Genomic DNA, 17887 nt, shown 5'->3' with positions numbered 1-17887 from the left:
AATCTATTGTCCTCTTAAGAATTTATATATGAGTTGAAATTTTTTCAGAAACATCGCCAATCAGGGAGGAAAAAACTCACAAATGTCAGTTTTGATAAGAAAGAGTTTCTTTCTAAAGGGGTCTTAGGAGCTTCAGGGGGGTTCCCAAGAGATGAAGGAATAAACAAGCTATCAGAACAGCTAGGAGTCTGGAGATCAGATTGTTGTTCAGTCCCTCAGTCACATCCAACTCTTTGCAACCCCAGGAACTGCAGCACTCCAGTCTTCCCTGTCTTTCACTATCTCCCAAAGTTTGCTTAAATTCATGTCCATGGAGTCAGTGATGCCTTTCAGCCATTTTATCCTCTGTCGCCCCCTTCTCCTGCCGTCATCTTTCCCAGCATCAGGGTCTTTTCCAATGAGTTGGCTTTTCACATCAGGTGGCCAAAGTATTGGAACTTCAGCTTTAGCATCAGTCCTTCCAATGAATATTCAGGGTTGATTTCCTTTAAGATTGAATGGTTTGATCTCATTGATGTCCAAGGAAATCTCAAGAGTCTTCTCCAGTAGCCCTCCAAAACCCCCCAATGCTTGTCAACTTGGAAAATCTATGGAGATAAAAAAAAGATTAAGAAAGATAAGCTGATTAGACTACAGAAAAGAACCAAAAATATCATAGCAATCTTCAAATATATGAGCTTTTCCTTAGTCTAGAAGCCTGGGTACAAGTGAAAGAAGCCTAATTCAAACTAGTTTAAGTGGGAAAAACAGACTTTTAAAACCTGTTTACAAAACTGAAGACCCATCTGAGGAACATCTGCCTATGGGCACACCTAGATCTGGGATCTCAAACAATGGTTTCTCATTCTCTTTCCTTATCTGTCTCTTATTTCAGCTTGCTGCTGCTGCTAAGTCACTTCAGTTGTGTCCAACTCTGTGTGACCCCATAGACAGCAGCCCACCAGGCCTGTCCCTGTCCTTGAGATTCTCCAGGCAAGAACACTGGAGTGGGTTGCCATTTCCTTCTCCAGTGCACGGAAGTAAAAAGTGAAAGTGAAGTCGCTCAGTCCTGTCCGACTCTTAGCGACCCCATGGACTGCCGCCCACCAGGCTCCTCCATCCCTGGATTTTCCAGGCAGGAGTATTTCAGCTTAGTTTCTTGCTTTTCCATTGTATATGGTATTCTTCTCTACAGCAGAAAGATGGCCTCTGGCAATGCAGGTGTCGTTGTTCTACCGCTTGGGCTCCCAAGGGAGAGAGAAAGCTATTCCTTAGCCTCTTGGAAAATTCATGAATGTTAATTGCTCTGGGTTGATTGTTTGCCAAAACTGGCTACCTGGACCAATCACTGTTTCCAATAGCTTAGTCCTGTGGACAGCTCAACCTGCTTACAGGCTTGCCCCTTTATGATGTGATGGGGAAGCAAGACGCTGTTCTGAGCAGCTCTGCCAGATCCATTTGGAAATTTTATCCAGCAGGTTTGAGGTGGGGGCCTGAGATTCTGTATTTCTAGCAAGCTTCAGGGGCCACTCTTGAGTAGCAGTATTCTAAAAGACATTTGTAAATTGGGTATACTTCTCTAGCATCAGGTCAGAAGAAAACTGGAAAAGACTATGTGTGTGAGGTTGAGTTTTGAAGGTTTTAGGTTTAATTATTTGACTTATTCTTTAATGGGAGCACTGTCATCCATATTTTGATGTTCTTTGGGGCAATACAGTTTTGTTATTTCCTAAGAGCTCTTGACTCATAGAAGAGCAATGACTAATGCACTTACTTTGACCATAGTTTTGAGAAATACAAAAAAAGTAAGATACATATGGAATATTTTGAGACATGAAATAATTTGAAGAAGAGAAGTGTATGGGGTGGTTTTGTGGTCCATAGTTGAGATGGCACACTCACAGGGCAAGGCTGGAAATGAAAAGCACACTTTGTTGTGAGCAGTTGGAAGAAGTCCAGGAAGGTAGAAGGAACATGTCTTATTGGTGCTCAGCACCGAAGAGAACTGGTGACCAGTAACAGGCCTCCATCTCTCAGGGTTGAGGTTCAAGGGACAGTATTCAAATGATATGGGTGGGGATGAGGAATGAGAATAAAGATTGGCATGAGAGAGGTAGGACCGAGGTTAAGTGTAGAAACTGGGAGATCAGGCAAATATTTAAGATACTAGAACCAAGTGAAAGGCAGGGGCTTAATTTTAGAAGCACAATTGAACTCTAGGTACCAATTGAGTTATGAGATGGAAAACAGGCAAGCTTCATGTTCATCCCATTACTGCTGATCTAGAGACCATCTCATCATCTAGAGATCATCTAGAGATCTTATGGTAGAGAAAGGAAAAGTCTTGGAGCTGGCAGGACTGGAGGGCCATGAGTCCTGATAAAATTCTCAGGTGTGAAGTCCTACAAGTCCCAGGAGTCACAGGTGTGAAGGAGGGACATATGGATAGGAAATCACACAAGTTTTTACAATTGGAATGTTCCACAGCTTTTATAACTCTTTATCATGGTTTTATAATTACTGAGTCTAATCATTGTTGATTACTTCAGTAGTTGAGAAAGAAATGTGTTTTGTGCCCTAGAGTGGTAGTGACAGTAGGTGATAAACAGATTTGTAATTCAAAGCCTGTGTAACTGACCAGAGGTCCTTTAAAGAGGAGGAGTCCATTCAGTCAGAGACTTTTGGATCTGGAATAAAGTGAAATATTTCTTCTTGGCCTTTTGGTTAGCTGCAAAGGAGACAACCTAAGTCACAAATTGAAAGCCTGGGCTTCCCTTGGATGGTGAAGAATCTGCCTGCAATGTGGGAGACCTGGGTTCGATCCCTGGATTGGGAAGATCCCCTGGAGAAGGGCATGGCAATCCACTCCAGTAGTTGCCAGTAGCAAAGAGTTGGACATGACTGAGTGACTAACACACACTTAAAAGAATAAGGTTTTGGATCAAAAGGAGAAATCTCACTGGTTACCTACTCAGAGTATGATACAAATAACCAGAGGTTAAATATATTTGTCTTCAGAGTTTAGAAATTTTTATACCAAAAATTTACAAAGCAAGGAATTCTCCAACAATATAAAGGAAATTGTGAAGAATTTAGACTCCATAGAGATATTTGTTTTGTTCTCTATTTCCACCTTCAGAAGGTCTGAAGGTCATTGCTTTCACTCTGCACACATTTGCCCCTTCTCTCCAGTCATACTGTGTCTAGAAGTGGGATCCCTTTGGAAGCCTTTACTTGGTGATGGGGAGGGTCCCCAGAGCTTCCCCCAAAGTCTGACTCTTTATGATAAGGGTAGAAAAGAATTAGGAATAGTCTTTGTTGATCTATTTCACTCTCCATATAAAATAGTCATGGTTCTTTGATTTCCTTGGGATAACTGCTAAACTCCTTTTATAGAAGGGAGAGAACAAAAGAATCTTTGCAGAAGACAATAACCTTATGCAAGTTTTAGAAGTAATTCAGTGATTCAAAGGCAGCAATGTGTTATATTTTGTGGTAGAGATTCAAGAGTAAGAAACAGTACATTTTAAAGGATTAAAAAAAAACATTGATTAGGGAATGCCACATTAATGTGTAGATTACAAATTAAAAAACAATAAGCCCATCGTGATTCAGGGTGAGTCAGCTAAGGTAATTTGATAATCCTGACACAGGATGTTCTTTGACATCTCCTTGAGTTTGAGGTTTTTTGTTTTGTTTTTCCTTTGGGGAGGAGGAGGGAGAGAGGAAATCAGTTTAATGTTTTTCATTTAGGTAAATTAAAATTATGCAAAATCACTTTTCTTGACTTTTGCAGTTTAATTTAACAAATAAATAAGCACATGTCTATTTGACACTCCTATCTGGAAGCACAAACATCTTGGAGCCTCTCTATCATGAAGAATGTATTGATATCAGAATAGGTGATAATTTCTTTTACTTTTTTATTTTTAAATAACTTTAGACATAGAAAATTTGAAAACATAATACAAAGATTTCATGTATATGCTTAACCTAGCTTCCCCTAATGTTAACTATTTACATAACTATTAATTAACAGTTAACTATGGTGTTAACTTTTTATCTTATCATGGTTTTCCCCCAGTATCCTTATTTTCTCTTTTGCTATTCAATCTAGAATCCTATATTGCATTTAGTCTCTGTCAATCTGTGACATTCTTTAGTCTTTGTTTTTTATAACCTTGACACTTTTGAAGAATACTGTCTAGCCTGTAGAATATCTCACAGTTTGGGTTTGTTTAGTGTTTTCTCATGATGGGGTTATGCATTTTTGGCAAGGATACTATGCAAATCATCTTAAGTCCTCAGGGCATCATGACAGATGTACATGATGTTGATTTGTCTCATTACTGGCGATGTTAACCTTAATCGCTTGGTTAAGTTGGTCATGTTGGATTTTTTCACTGAAATTCCCATTTTCCCTTTTGCAATTGTTAACCATCTTGGTTATTTTAAGAGTAGGCTAATACCTTCTCCACAAAGTTTTGCCCACTGATTTTTGCATCCATAGGTGGATCTTTTCTGCGATAATTACACAGTATAAATAATAAATACTGTAGCGTTTGCATAATAATGACTTTGTATTTCTTATTCTCTACATTTGCTAATTAGAATTCTTCGATAAGGAAGAGCTTCCTTCTCTTCTCCATTCATTTATTATTTACTCAGTTGTTTATATTGGAAAGGACTCAGGGATATTTATTTTATGGATTATAATCCAATGCTGTAATTTTATTTAGTTCAAATTGTTCCAGGTTTGGCCATTGTAGGGTGCCTGGGTTGGCTCCTGCATCCTTTGACTTGCCCCATCCTTTTTTGAGAACTTCCTTGTTTTCTGATACCATAAGATTACCCGGGCTTATCCTGTCCCAGTCCTGGAATCAATCACTTCTCTAAAGAGTCTTGATTCCTTTTATTGATGTTATCCTCGGGTCTTGCACTGCTCTGCCTGGGTGGGTAGACTTTTGGGTATGATATTCTCCTATACTCAGTTTCTTTCTCTGACTTTGGACTTGGGAGGTCAATCCCTAGATATAAACTGTCCTGAGAAGTAGGAAGTAGGAACAGCTAATGAACCTCTTCATTAGCTTTCTGGTGCTTTCATTGTGTCTCTAAATTCCCCTCTGGAAAAGCAAAAGTGAAAGTCTCTCAGTCGTGTCCAATTCTTTGTGACCCCCATGGACTATATAGTCCATGGCATTCTCCAGGCCAGAATACTGGAGTCGGTAGCCTTTCCCTTTTCCAGGGGATCTTCCCAACCCAGGGATCGAACACAGGTTTCCCACATCGCAGGAAGATTTTTTACCAGCTGAACCACAAGGGAAGCCCAAGAATACTAGAGTGGGTAGCCTATCACTTCTCCAGTGGATCTTCCCGACCCTGGAATCGAACCAGGGTCTCTTGCATTGCAGGTGGACTCCTTACCAACTGAACTGTCAGGGAAGCCCTCTGCGCCATGGTTTTTTTCCTCCTTTGGCTCTTGGTATTTCCTAGAGACTCTTTGCTACTGTCTTATCTAGTCTGGGACTCACAGATCACAATGTTGCAGCTTAGTCTTTTATTTACTGTACTGACTGACCCCAACGCCTCTGGGCTCAGATTCTGCCCAGACCACATCTCACTAGGTGGCAAGTTGAATGCTATGGAGGACTAAACTTGCCAGCTATCTTTAACTGTGCTGATTAGACTGAGAAGTAGGGTAGGGTAAACGTGTTCTCTGGGCTTTGGGGAGAGTGTAACTTGAATTGTTAGGGGTAGAGATGTCAAAGAACTCCCAGTGAATGGCTGGTCCCAGCAGGTTGAGCCTGGTCAGGAGCCCTGCAGAAGACCCTGAGCAAAGGGCCAGTCCATAGTCACTTTCTAGAAGTCCACAGTTAACTTCTAGCATCAATTGAATTTCTTTCTTCATACTTCTTTTCTGTTGTTCTCTAGCCCTGAAGTACAATTTTATTCAGAAGTTGTGGCTTCGTATTAGCTATGCTTCAGGGATTTTAGTGGAGAGTCTGTCCTACATAGGTGGAGACGCAAAAGGGAGAACAGTACTTTCTTCCTTGAAGCCGGAGAGGAAATTACAGTGTGGGGATCGTAACTGGGAACAGCTGTGCCAGTGGAAGTAGAAGTGTGCTAGGAGGAGACAGTCGTTCCAGTACGAGCAACAAACCACACACTTGTAACACAATCTGGAGAACCTTCTAGTAGTTTCCTTCCATTGAGTTAGCATGGTCCATTGTAATTTCCATATTTAGTGGAGTATGACTTGTGATCTTATTTTGTAGTTATAAGCTGTTAAAGCCTGGAAATTTGAGATAGACCTATTAAAGTTTATCCTGATAGACTTTGCTCAATATTCCAGTCTAGTAAGATCATCTTGAATTTTTTTCTATCATCCATTGTCTTAATTATTCTTTTTGGTTATAATTCTGTTCATTTAAAGAACATGACTTTTTTTTTTTTAACCTTTATCCAAGTCCAGAATAAAAATGTTAACTTAGGATGGTGACTTGTGGCAGACACTATGGTCTTCCTGGTAGTTAGAGAGCTATGGCTCCGTCTATGGTTTCTAAAATCTACCATTTTCCCTCTTTCTGAGATAAGGAGATTACCTTCCCATTCTAGGATTCTGGCACCTCTCCCATTGTCCATTGATTCTCTAAGTTTCCTGACTCAGAGACCGCTTCAGCAAGTTCCTTCTGGGTCTGTGAATGTAATTATTAAGATTTAGAAATTTGAAATCATTTAATGTGGCTTCCCTGGTGGCTCAGAGGTTAAAGCGTCTGCCTCCAATGCGGGAGACCCAGGTTTGATCCCTGGGTGGGGAAGATCCCCTGGAGAAGGAAATGGTAACCCACTCCAGTATTCTTGCCTGGAGAATCCCATGGACAGAGAAGCCTGGTAGGCTACAGTCCACGGGGTTGCAAAGAGTCAGACACGACTAAGCGACTTCACTATTCACTGATGTGGCTAAAGTGCTCCTTTCTGATCACTACCTATTGGTCATTTACTGATAAGTAGTTAAAACTGTTAAAAGATGGAGAGATTTTTGGTGTGAGTAGAAACCTGAAAGTGTTTTGCACCACAGTGTATGCCCAGTGGGCGTCCCTGGTGGCTCAGTGGTAAAGAACCTGCCTGCCAATGCAGGAGACATGGGTTCGATCCCTGGGTTGGGAAGATCCCCTGGAGAAGGAAATGGCAACACACTCCAGTATTCTTGCCTGGAGGGCTACAGTCCATTGGGTCGCAAAAGAGTCAGACATGATTTAGCAACTAAACAACAATAACAAGTGTGCCCCCTCATGTTGAATGATTGGTTGTATGATTATAGGATGATTGAATGAGTGAATGAGTGAATGAATTTCTGACCAGTTTGGGTTTTCATAATAGTGTTAGTGATACCATTGGGTATTGACAGGGAAAGTACTTCACTAGAGGACTGCAATTTCTGATTTATACAAGATAATGTAAGTTTACTAGTTAAGATGTTATAAATCAAATGCCATGCTGCTTCCTTTAGCTAATAGGAATGTTATTTAGTTGATTTTAAATTGTGTCTGGGTAGATTATGTGTCAAAAGCTCTATTAACCTTTAAACTAGTGGAATAAGATTAAGGCCTTTTTTTTTCATCCTTAAACTTACTTAACTTCGTTGCTTATTAGCATTGTCTATCACTGGTTTATATGATTTTATTTAGGTCACAAAAATATTTTAAGATATAAGGGTGCATGATTAAAAACAAAATAGAAGGAGTCCTTGGATCAAAAGATGGGATGACTAGATTAAATCTCTAAGGTCCCTTTTAATCTAACATTTCATGTTTTACATTTTTAAAATCAGCTTTATTGATGTTTAATTTTGCATAAAAAAATTCACCTATCTGAAAGTGTAAATTTTAACAGGCTTTAAGAAAATAACTTTTTTTTTTTTTTTTACTGGAAAGAAAAACACTAATTAGTAACTGGAGAATTTTGAGTTCTCCAACTTTTTATTTTTATATGAAATAATTTTATTTGAATATTTTGTGTTTAGCTTCAATATTGATGTCATTGTTATCACCAGGGCTGCTTGCTCCATTTATTAAGACCTCTAACAGAATTGTCCAAAGCACATTATCTTCATTTTTATGAAAATTATTTGACCTTTTGCACTTTTTAAACCAGAGCATGGTGCTAGCATGGCAGGCATATTATATTAGGAAAGCAGGTTCTTCATTTCATGTTGTAGGTGAATGATCTCTATTTAGAGTTTATTTTATTCGTTTAGTTTTAATTTAACTTTGAATAAACAAAGAATCACTTGGTTAAAAAATCAAGGTATACAGTGAAAAGTCTCCCTCTTACCTCAGCCCCATATGCTCATTGTTCCCCTAAATTTGAAATCATTTTACAGTTTCTTGTGTATCATTGAAGAGTTTATTTACTCACATATGAATAAATATAAATACAGGTCTTACTTTCCCACCTTCTAAAAAACACTGGCACCCTTTAACATTCACCATTTCCCCCTAGCCATCAGAGAGTCATTGTTTCTTTTCTTTTTCTTTGGAAAAAGGTACCTTTTATTATTTTTAGAATTTAAGATTATTCAGGTTGAAATTTCCTGAAATGAAACATAGAAATTCCATATATCCATATATATATATCTCCATATATTCTATGTTCACTCATCTAGTTAATCCATCCCTTCAACAAAAATCTACTGATTTTCTACTGTGTCAAAAATCCTGTACTCATTTCTTAGAGGATTCAAAGATTATGAGTCTTGTCCTTAAAGAACATATAGTATAGTAGGAAATATAAGACAAGAAGCTATTGATAGATATCCATGAGAGACATATAAAATGCCACAGCAGTTAAAAGAAGGCTTAATTGGGAAGAAGGTTATGGATCAAGGAAGGCGCTGGGAAGAAAATGACCTTTGAGCTGAGCCATGAAATTTGAGTCTGTGTACCTGTGGAGATGGGGTGAGAGAAAAGGAAGAATATTCTATGTGATATTTGAACAATCTTGTTAGAAAGTGATAGGAACTCAAAGAAAGAAAACGTAGGAAAGTAACACATTAGCTCCTGCAGACAAAACCAGAAAAGACAAGGCTGGCGTCAACAGCATACAAAAACTTTATCACTGTTAGCCTTTTCTAACTCTCTCCCCTCCATCCTGCTTCTTTTTCTTGAGGCATACCCCTTCTTATAACACGGGGTATGGTTGCCAATAATTTTGGTAGTAGTGTTAGTCACTCTGTTGTGTCCAACTCTTTGTGACCCCAGGGACTGTAGCCCACCAGGCTCCTCTGTCCCTGGGATTCTCCAGGCAAGAATACTGGAGTGGGTTGCCATTCCTTTCTCGAGAGAATCTTCCCAACCCAGGGATTGAACCCAGGTCTCCTGCATTGCAGGCAGATTCTTTACTGTCTGAGTTGATACTGATAATTTTGGTGTCATGTTCTTATTTATCTCAATCCGAGAGTAAAGAGATAGTTGTCTTTTTGCTTTCAATTCAGAAATTTTGGGAATGAACTGGTCCAGCTTGGTGATTATACCCACTGTGAGTTGGGAAGGGAGATCCTGTATTTGGTAGCCCCACCAGAAACACATTGAATTGGGGAGCAGTGCTCTAAGGGTACTGCTACAGAGGAAGGTAGGAAGGGTGCAGGGCAGATACAAAGCACGGAGGGTCATTTTCCTCTATAGCATGAGTGAAGGTATGTAGGCAGAAAAATTGCATGCTGTGCTTTGAGTATGGTGAGAAGCTCAGTTATGCTTCAGAAGCAGGGCTGGGGGCACTCTCAGATGCCAGTCCTGAACTTGTAAAACTCTGAGAGAGTGCTTGCTTAAATTTTGTACTTTAGGCAGGTTGTCTGTCTCAACCTAATCCTGGCCCTGTTTAGAATGAAAGAATGTTCAGCAGTGTTGAAAGTCAACAGGCTGAATACTGTGAGGACCAAGTTCAGTTCAGTCGCTCAGTCGTGTCTGTCTCTTTGTGACTCCATGGACTACAGCACGCCAGGCTTCCCTGTCCATCACCAAATCCCGGAGCTTACTCACCCTGCTTGTCACCCTGCTTATTTAACTCTTATGCAGAGTACATCATGTGAAATGCTGGGCTGGATGAAGCACAGGCTGGAATCAAGATTGCCGGGAGAAATATGACATTTGAGGGAACAGTTTTGATGGAATGATCCAAGTAAAAACCAGATTGCAGGAGGTCAAAGCATCAGTGAAGAAATGGAAACCAAGAACGTAGGCTCCGCTCTCATGAAGTTTAGTGGTGAAGGGAATGATAAGGAAGGAAGTGCAACTTCAGGGGAAAGCTGGGGGGAGGGGGGCAACAAGTTTATTTTCATTTTATTTTTGGTATTGGCAGTATCTGACCCCCAAAACAGTCATCTGCTTCCATAGAATGATTTGAAGGGTTCCTGGCTCTCTTCCAACCAAAACTAATTTTCTACTGGCCTATGAGTGATGTCTGAATTGCTACCATTAGTGATCTGGGGTTATTGAATTAAAGGATTATCTCCTAGCAGTTAGTAAGTACCCTCCCAGGCCCTCATCTGTAAGTAATTCATTAAGCTTTTAGCAGCATTTGTGTGTTGTTGTGAATTGGTTTATCTGATTATTTTGGTGACAACTGAAAATGGATTTTCATACAGGGAGGGTGAAGAGCACAGAAGAGTTTTTGACAGTTTGGGATGCAACACCTTTAAAAAGGCAAGGGGAAGACCCCACCAAAAAAAAGAAAGATATGTGTTCAGTCATTCAGTCGTGTTAGACTCTTTTGCAATCCTATGGACTGCAGCCTGCCAGACTCCTCTGTCCATGGGATTTCCCAGGCAAGAATATGGGAATAAGGTGCCATTTCCTAATCCAGGGGATCTTCCTGATCCAGGGATCCAACCCGCATCTCTTTGTCTCCTGCATTGGCAGATGGATTCTTTACCACTAGCGCCATCTGGGAAGCCCCTAAGGAAAGGTAACCAGGTTCTAAGGCGTAACCTGTTTACCTCAATTCTACCTAAGGCCAGCTTTCCATTTGCAATCTTAACCTCTCCCTTCCTTCCCAATGGATCTTTTTCTTTTTTTTAACTTTACTTATTTTTGGTTGTGCTGAGTCTTTGTTGCTGTATGCAGGCTTTCTCTAGTTGCAACAAGTGGGAGCTACTCTTTATGGGGTGCACAGGCTTCTCATTGCAGTGGCTTCTCTTGCTGCGGAGTATGGGCTTTAGGGCATACAGGCTTCAGTAGTTGTGGCTTGCAGGCTTTAGAAAGCAGGCTCAATAGTTGCCGTGTACCTGCTTAGCTGCCCTGTGGCATGTGGAATCTTCCCAGACCAGGGATGAAACCTGTGCCCCCTGCCTGGCAGGTGGATTCCTATCCACTGTACCACGAGGGAAGTCCTCAATGGATCATTTTTAAAGACACTTTTTGAGTAAAAACTTGTCAAAACTTTCTGGGAAAATTAATTTTGTCCCAGATAATAGAAAAAAGTATAGAACTTGGAGTCAGAAACCTCTTCTCATCAAACTCTCATGAGGCATGTGCAGAGGCAGAATTATCTTGAAGCAAATAATACTTGGGTTTCAAGATTACTCAATTGCACCTTGGGAGGGTTTCTAGCAATCTGTTCACATGATCATGCATTTTAAAAAAATTAGCAAAAGAGGATAATTTAACTACAATAGGCTCTTTCCATTCTTATTTTCTGTTTGTCACATTTCCCCTAGTGCTGGGTAGCATCTAAATAATTACCGTAATTTTTGTGATCCAGTAGCTAAAGGGAAGTTGAGTTGGAGACAAAGGTAGTTTGGATTTTTTTTTTTAATTTTATTTTATTTTTAAACTTTACATAATTGTATTAGTTTTGCCAAATATCAAAATGAATCCATCACAGGTATACATGTGCTCCCCATCCTGAACCCTCCTCCCTCCTCCCTCCCCAGGTAGTTTGGATTTAGTAGTTTAAATTGTTAGGGTTTGGTGTCGCTTCTTTGTATTGCTAGGTTGTTGCTAGCTGCTTCAGTGCAAGGATGTCTTGCAGGAATATTCCTGCCCACTGTACTGATAAATGTGTCATAACAGAATGTTTAAGGCTTTTGACCACAAGCTGGTTAATGAGTGTTACCAATGCAAATATTGTTTAAGGTGGGTCACTGTTCAAGGAAACTTGAAATGTTGTGAAACCTTATTGCTCATATATGAAAAGAAACTTCATAGAGTCCTTCCCAAATTTAATACCAAGTTATATATGGTATTACCAACCATAAGCCATGAAGCTGAAACAAACCTTTCTAAACCATGAATTACAAAAAAAAAGTTTTTTTTAAATTAACCCACATTACGGGAAGACTAAATTGTCTTTCTGAGATTGCACTATAAAATTGTCATATAAAGAAATAATCAAAGAACATACAGAGGGAAAAAAGTAGGGAAAATTATTCTAGAGTTTGATACAACAGTTAATTAATGATCTTGTTACTGTTTAAATTTGGGATGTTTGTTGTATTGCCGGGTTTTTTAAATTTTGTAATTGTTCTCATTTCTTTTTTTAATATCCAGTTTTGTATTCACAATTTTGTGTCCTTTATCTTAAAGAGTATCCCCACTCCAAATTGTGTTAATTTCAACTTCTACAAAATCTGGATCCTTTCTTGATCCCGTGACTTTGAGCAAGTGATATGAGTCCTAGTTTTCTTATCTGGAAGGTGGGAATCACCATATCTACTGATTTACTGTACATGGTTTTTGAGGAAGTGAGATGATGCAGGTGAAAGGACTTTGCTATTAGCTCTAAGAGCAGTACAAATGCAAAGTGGGATCTCTGCTTCCTCCTCAAAAAAAAACAACAACAACAACAACAACAACAAAAACAAACCTTTCTCCAAGAGGTTATGTTATCTTTTCAGGATCATCTGTTACATTTGGGCGTATCCTAACTTGCAAGATGGGGCAGGATCTCTGGAGAGTTTCACATAGAGGACAAGCATCTCCAAGCAGAGTAAAAAGCCAGGAAAGAATGATGGTGTGTTAGCATAAGCCCATTCGTTACCACTGTTGGAAAACCAACATACTGGGTCTTCCTGCTGAGTGTGGTGAGCAAAGCTGCTTCTGATACTAAGGATAGCATTTGGCATTTAAATTCAATAATATTCCAAACATGTAGATGACATCTATTTAGAAAACAAATTTAAGAGGAGTTGTATAGTCTATTTCTTTGCCCTGGCATTTAACCAGGAAAAATGTGAAAAGGAAAGTTCCCTTCACTGAACACCTGTTATATGTGTGTGGTTTTGTGCTAGATGCTTTATAGACATTATTCCAGGCACCTAGCACATATAATAGGTGTTCAGTGAATTTATCGGAGAAGGCAATGGCACCCCACTCCAGTACTCTTGCCTGGAAAATCTCATGGATGGAGAGCCTGGTAGGCTGCAGTCCATGGAGTCGCTAAGAGTCCGACACAACTGAGCGACTTCCCTTTCACTTTTCACTTTCATGCATTGGAGAAGGAAATGGCAACCCACTCCAGTGTTCTTGCCTGGAGAATCCCAGGGATGGGGGAGCCTGGTGGGTTGCCGTATATGGGGTCGCACAGAGTCAGACACGACTGAAGCGACTTAGCAGTGAATTTATAGAAATAGCTCTGGGTACTGTCAATCCCTTTTTGCAAAAGTAAAAACCAAGGCTCAAAGAATTGAGTGACTTGCGCAAATTCACAGTGATTTGGTATTTTAAGCAAGGTGTGCTTAATTCCGCCCTCCTCAGATACCAGTCCACTGCTATGTCTTGCTTACAGTCTGTTTTTCCTTTTTCTATTTGCTTGTCTGTTATAAGCTGATGAATCCAGCTCATACAGTCACAACTGCCTGCAAAAATTTTATAGATCAGATGTCTAGTGTATACACATAGATATTAGTTGAAATGCATACCTTATCATGAATTTATGGAAAATCAAGAATATATCCAATGCGATATAATATGCTTTAAATGGTGCTTAATTTAAACATAAAATATGCTTTAAATGGGCAAATCTTCATTAGTAATTTTAAATATCTGAAAATGTTTGAGCTGCACAATAAACTAGCTTACTACCAACCAGACTTTTCATATATCAATTTACTATGCACCACCTGAACCTAGATATTTGATTCCATGCTAGAAAATTCAAGACTAATCTCTTCAGCCAGAAAAAAAAAAAAAAAGTAAACCAACATTCTCAGGTTGCAGATTGACAGGTTAAGAACTTTCCTCTTGGCAGCTTTATATATATTTTATCAGAACTCAAAATTACACACAGTTCACTTGCTTCTTTCCATTAAATTTTAAACCTGAGATGTTTGGTAGCTGGTAGATATTCATAGGACTTTTGTGATTTATGATTTTAATGAAAACTCTGCCTCCTACCTCACCCCCAGGTTAGCCTAAGAGTGAGGGGGAATGCAACACATTGTCTCAAAATTGTATGCTTTTTCTGAGTTCGATTTGTGTGTGTGTGTTTCCTTTTCAATTTGTAGGTCAAGACTAAAATTGGGGAGGGAGTGAGGGAGAGAGAAGAAGGAAAGTTATTTTGGAAAGGGAAATTGCTATCATCTTATAGACAAAAATATTAGGAATTATATTTAATAGGGTTCAGAGAATGTAACAATTTTCAAAATCTATGGGAAGGACTATTACCTTACTTTTTGGGAAAATGTGTTTGTGAGAAGATAATCTTCATGTTATGAACCCAAAGCCACAGGATCCTGAAAGCCACGTGCCTTGAGGGAGAATCATCCCAGAAAATCTGAGAAATAGGTACAAGTCATTAACCTGAGCTGGCAGGATTCAAGTGAATTTTGGGTCCAGTCAACATATGTCATCTTTGCAGTTCAAAAGAGTATAGAGTTGCCAGAACTCCACTAATTCGGAAGAGAAGCTTCAAAGATCCATTAATTCATTCAATTTTAAAATGTTTATTGAGTAACTACTACTCAGTCGAAGCACTGGGAATATAAAGATGACTAAGATTTGGTCCTTGCCCTTAAGGAGCTTACACTCTGGGGCAGGGGAGTCAAACATTCAGACAAATAAACGCACAAAATGTATTACAAACTTTAAGACGTTTAGGTAAGGTATGGTAGCAGAATTACGAAGAAAGTAGAAAAGTCTCCGAGAGAAGTTCAATGACTCAAGAAAGACGCCTTCGAGGGGGGACAGAATTGATGGACTGACAGGTTAGCAGTCGAGGTAGGGGGCGAGGCTTCGGGTGGAGGACACCACTGGGCAAACGGAAACAGCGAGAGCAAAGGCAGGAAGGCGTGAAACTGCTTGCTCTGTCCTTGGATCGCCCGCACACCCCTTTGTCTCCAGACAAGGAGTTCGATCCCTCATGGTGGAGTATGTCTTAAGCAATTTGGGACTATAAATCCTAGCAAGTAGACCTGCAAAGTAGGATCTGGCCTGAGGAGATTTCTAAGAGTTGAAACAGAAGCGGTCAAGTTTCGAAAAGAAGGGGGCTCCGCTGGCGGCGGGGGCTTGCCAGAATATAATTGTGCGGTCGCGGACACTTGGTGCTCAGGAGGCCCTGCCCCGGGTCCTCGCCCCGAAGGCTGACCCTACGAATCGGCTGGGCGCGCAAAGCCCTCTCGACGTCTCATCTGCAAATCCCACTCCCTGAGCTTAGAGACTTCGCAGCTCGTCCGTCACTTCTCGGACGCCTCACTCTGCGCCGCCGAAAGCCGGCGGTGGGAAATACTGTTCTCCGGCCTGGCCACGCTAAGCTGCTCTGGGCAGTGGATCCAGGCCAGACGCGGGTGCAGGCCCGACGCTCGCGACAGTCCCGGGGCACCCGCCGCGCCCTCGCGCTCCAAGCTCACAAACCACCGCGCAGTCAGAGCTCGAGGGCGGGCGCGCGCCTCAGCTGCTGCCAGAGCGCGCCTGTGCGTGTTTATCCCCTCCCCTTGGTTTTTATCGAATTCTTCCCCGGGGTTCGTTTCTTCGAGGTTTCTCTCCTCTAGCTGTGTGAGTCAGGCAGTCAAACAATAGGGGAGGCTTGAGGCCTACGAGTCTGAGAGTTCCCAGGGCGCCGGACCGAAAAGGTGGCTGTGTGGAGTTGTCACCTCAAAGAGTCGCGATCCGGACCCTGGAGGAAGGACCCACACCTTCTCGGGTATTGCAGGCCCACTGTGGGCTTCTGGGGAGCAAAGTTCGGGCCCCACCTCGTCGGTGCCGGCCGCCCCTCCTAGGGGACCGGCGCGCCCGCCGCTCCGGCCGCCATTTCCCAGCAAGCCTCCAGGGGGCCTCCCCGCCGCGGCCTTCCTGTCTGCAGCTCCGCGGCCCGGGGGCCGCCGCGCAGCCGAGGGACGCGCCTTGGCGCCCGGGCCAGTGCGCGGACAATGACCCCTCTCCCCTCGCCGCCTCCTTCTCCCGACGCTGCCCCCCTCGCAGCCCCCAGACAAACCTATTAGCCATTCAGGCCGACAAAACCCCGCGGCCCCGCGCATTGTCCCGCGGAGTGCCCGGCCACCGTCATTAGCCCTGATTACGCTGAGCCGCCTGACAGCCCCGCGGGCAGCTCGGCGGACCCCCCATTCACCGCCGGCCCCCGGCCCCGCCTCACAATAGGAGCGGAAATCGTCCGAGCTCTCGCGTCCCGGCTGAATAGAGCGAAAAGCTGCTTCTCTTCTCCTCCCGCCCCATTCACGCTCTCTTTGGATACAATATTTTTTTTCCTTTTTGTTAAAATTGGGGAGGAAAAACGAGGTCAAGGAAGATTTGCTTGAGCTCTTTGCCTGTCATTTGTTTAATGTAAACAAAGAGCAGGTCCTCCCGTCCAACCCCCAGCCTCTCATCCCCTCCCTCCCAGATTTTTATAAACAGACTGGTGATGGAAAGGGCAGCGCGGGGGGTGGGGGTATGGGGTACCAGAGTGGCAGTGGAAGCCCAGTGGGTCACGAAAGTAGAGGAGAGAGGAACTGCGGCATTTGGGGAGCTGGAGCTATATAGCGTTTTTGGTAGAATTGGAGGGTGGTTGAAATGTTTAGAACCCGTAAAGGAGCGTGAGCTGGGGCTGAGGGTTAAATCTTCACACTGCTCAGGTTTGTTGAAATGTAAAAATGCAGCTTCTTTCTACTCTGCTGGAGTAACTGCTTTTGGGCAATATGTTACAGGAAAAGAATTTTAAGAAAGAAAAGAAACCCATCATCATAGGTATTTCTCCAAATTCAGAAACCTTCAGCACTGCTACTGGCTGGAATTAAAAACAAGGACAAACAAACAAAAAAACCTTTTCTAGACCCGGATAAAACTGACCAAAAAAAAAACCACCTTAAAAAGTAAACGAAAACCTTTACAATACCTGTCCATAGGAAGATCTGGGCCAATTTAAATAAAATCTGTGTGAAGATTTGGACCAGTTTCCAACATGTAATTATCAATGAATTGCTTATTCACAAAGAATTGTTATTTATATTTAGGTGCCACCAGCTTTAGATAAATATTAAGTCTTTTAAATAATATGTCACCCCTTAAGATGCTAAATAAAATTATATATAAATAAATCAACTAATTGGTGAAACAGTACTTTATAATGTAACTCTTAGGCAGCATGTTACTTTAAGCAAATTAGATGTACTTTAAAGGAAGGTGTACTTTATAGGTTTTCACCAAAGCAGGAAGAAAAATCCCCCATCACTGTTTTGTTGTTGTTCAGTCACTCAGTGACTCTTTGTGACCCCATGGACTGCAGCACTCCAGGCTTCCCTGTCCTTCACCATCCATCTCCTGGAGCTTGCTCAAACTTTTCGTCTATTGAGTCAGTGATGCCATCCAACCATCTCGTCCTCTGTCGTCCCCTTCTCCTCCTGCCTTCAATCTTTGCCAGAATCAGGGTCTTTTCTAATGAGTTAGCTCAGGTGGCCAAAGTATTGGAGCTTCAGCTTCAG

The 17887-nt window shown here is 41.6% G+C and overlaps 1 non-coding gene across 1 annotated transcript; it reads left to right on the top strand.

The window, feature by feature from the left end:
• Positions 1–6725: 6725 nt before the first annotated feature.
• Positions 6726–6797, top strand: TRNAW-CCA (transfer RNA tryptophan (anticodon CCA)). The gene has a single exon. It is a non-coding gene; the product is annotated as a tRNA-Trp (tRNA).
• The last annotated feature ends 11090 nt before the right edge of the window (positions 6798–17887 follow it).

Source organism: Bos javanicus, chromosome 10 (genome assembly GCF_032452875.1).
Source record: "Bos javanicus breed banteng chromosome 10, ARS-OSU_banteng_1.0, whole genome shotgun sequence".
Classification (NCBI taxonomy): Eukaryota; Metazoa; Chordata; class Mammalia; order Artiodactyla; family Bovidae; genus Bos; species Bos javanicus.
The sequence above is the reverse complement of the archived record's forward strand: the minus strand, read 5'-3'. Positions and strand labels throughout refer to the sequence as shown.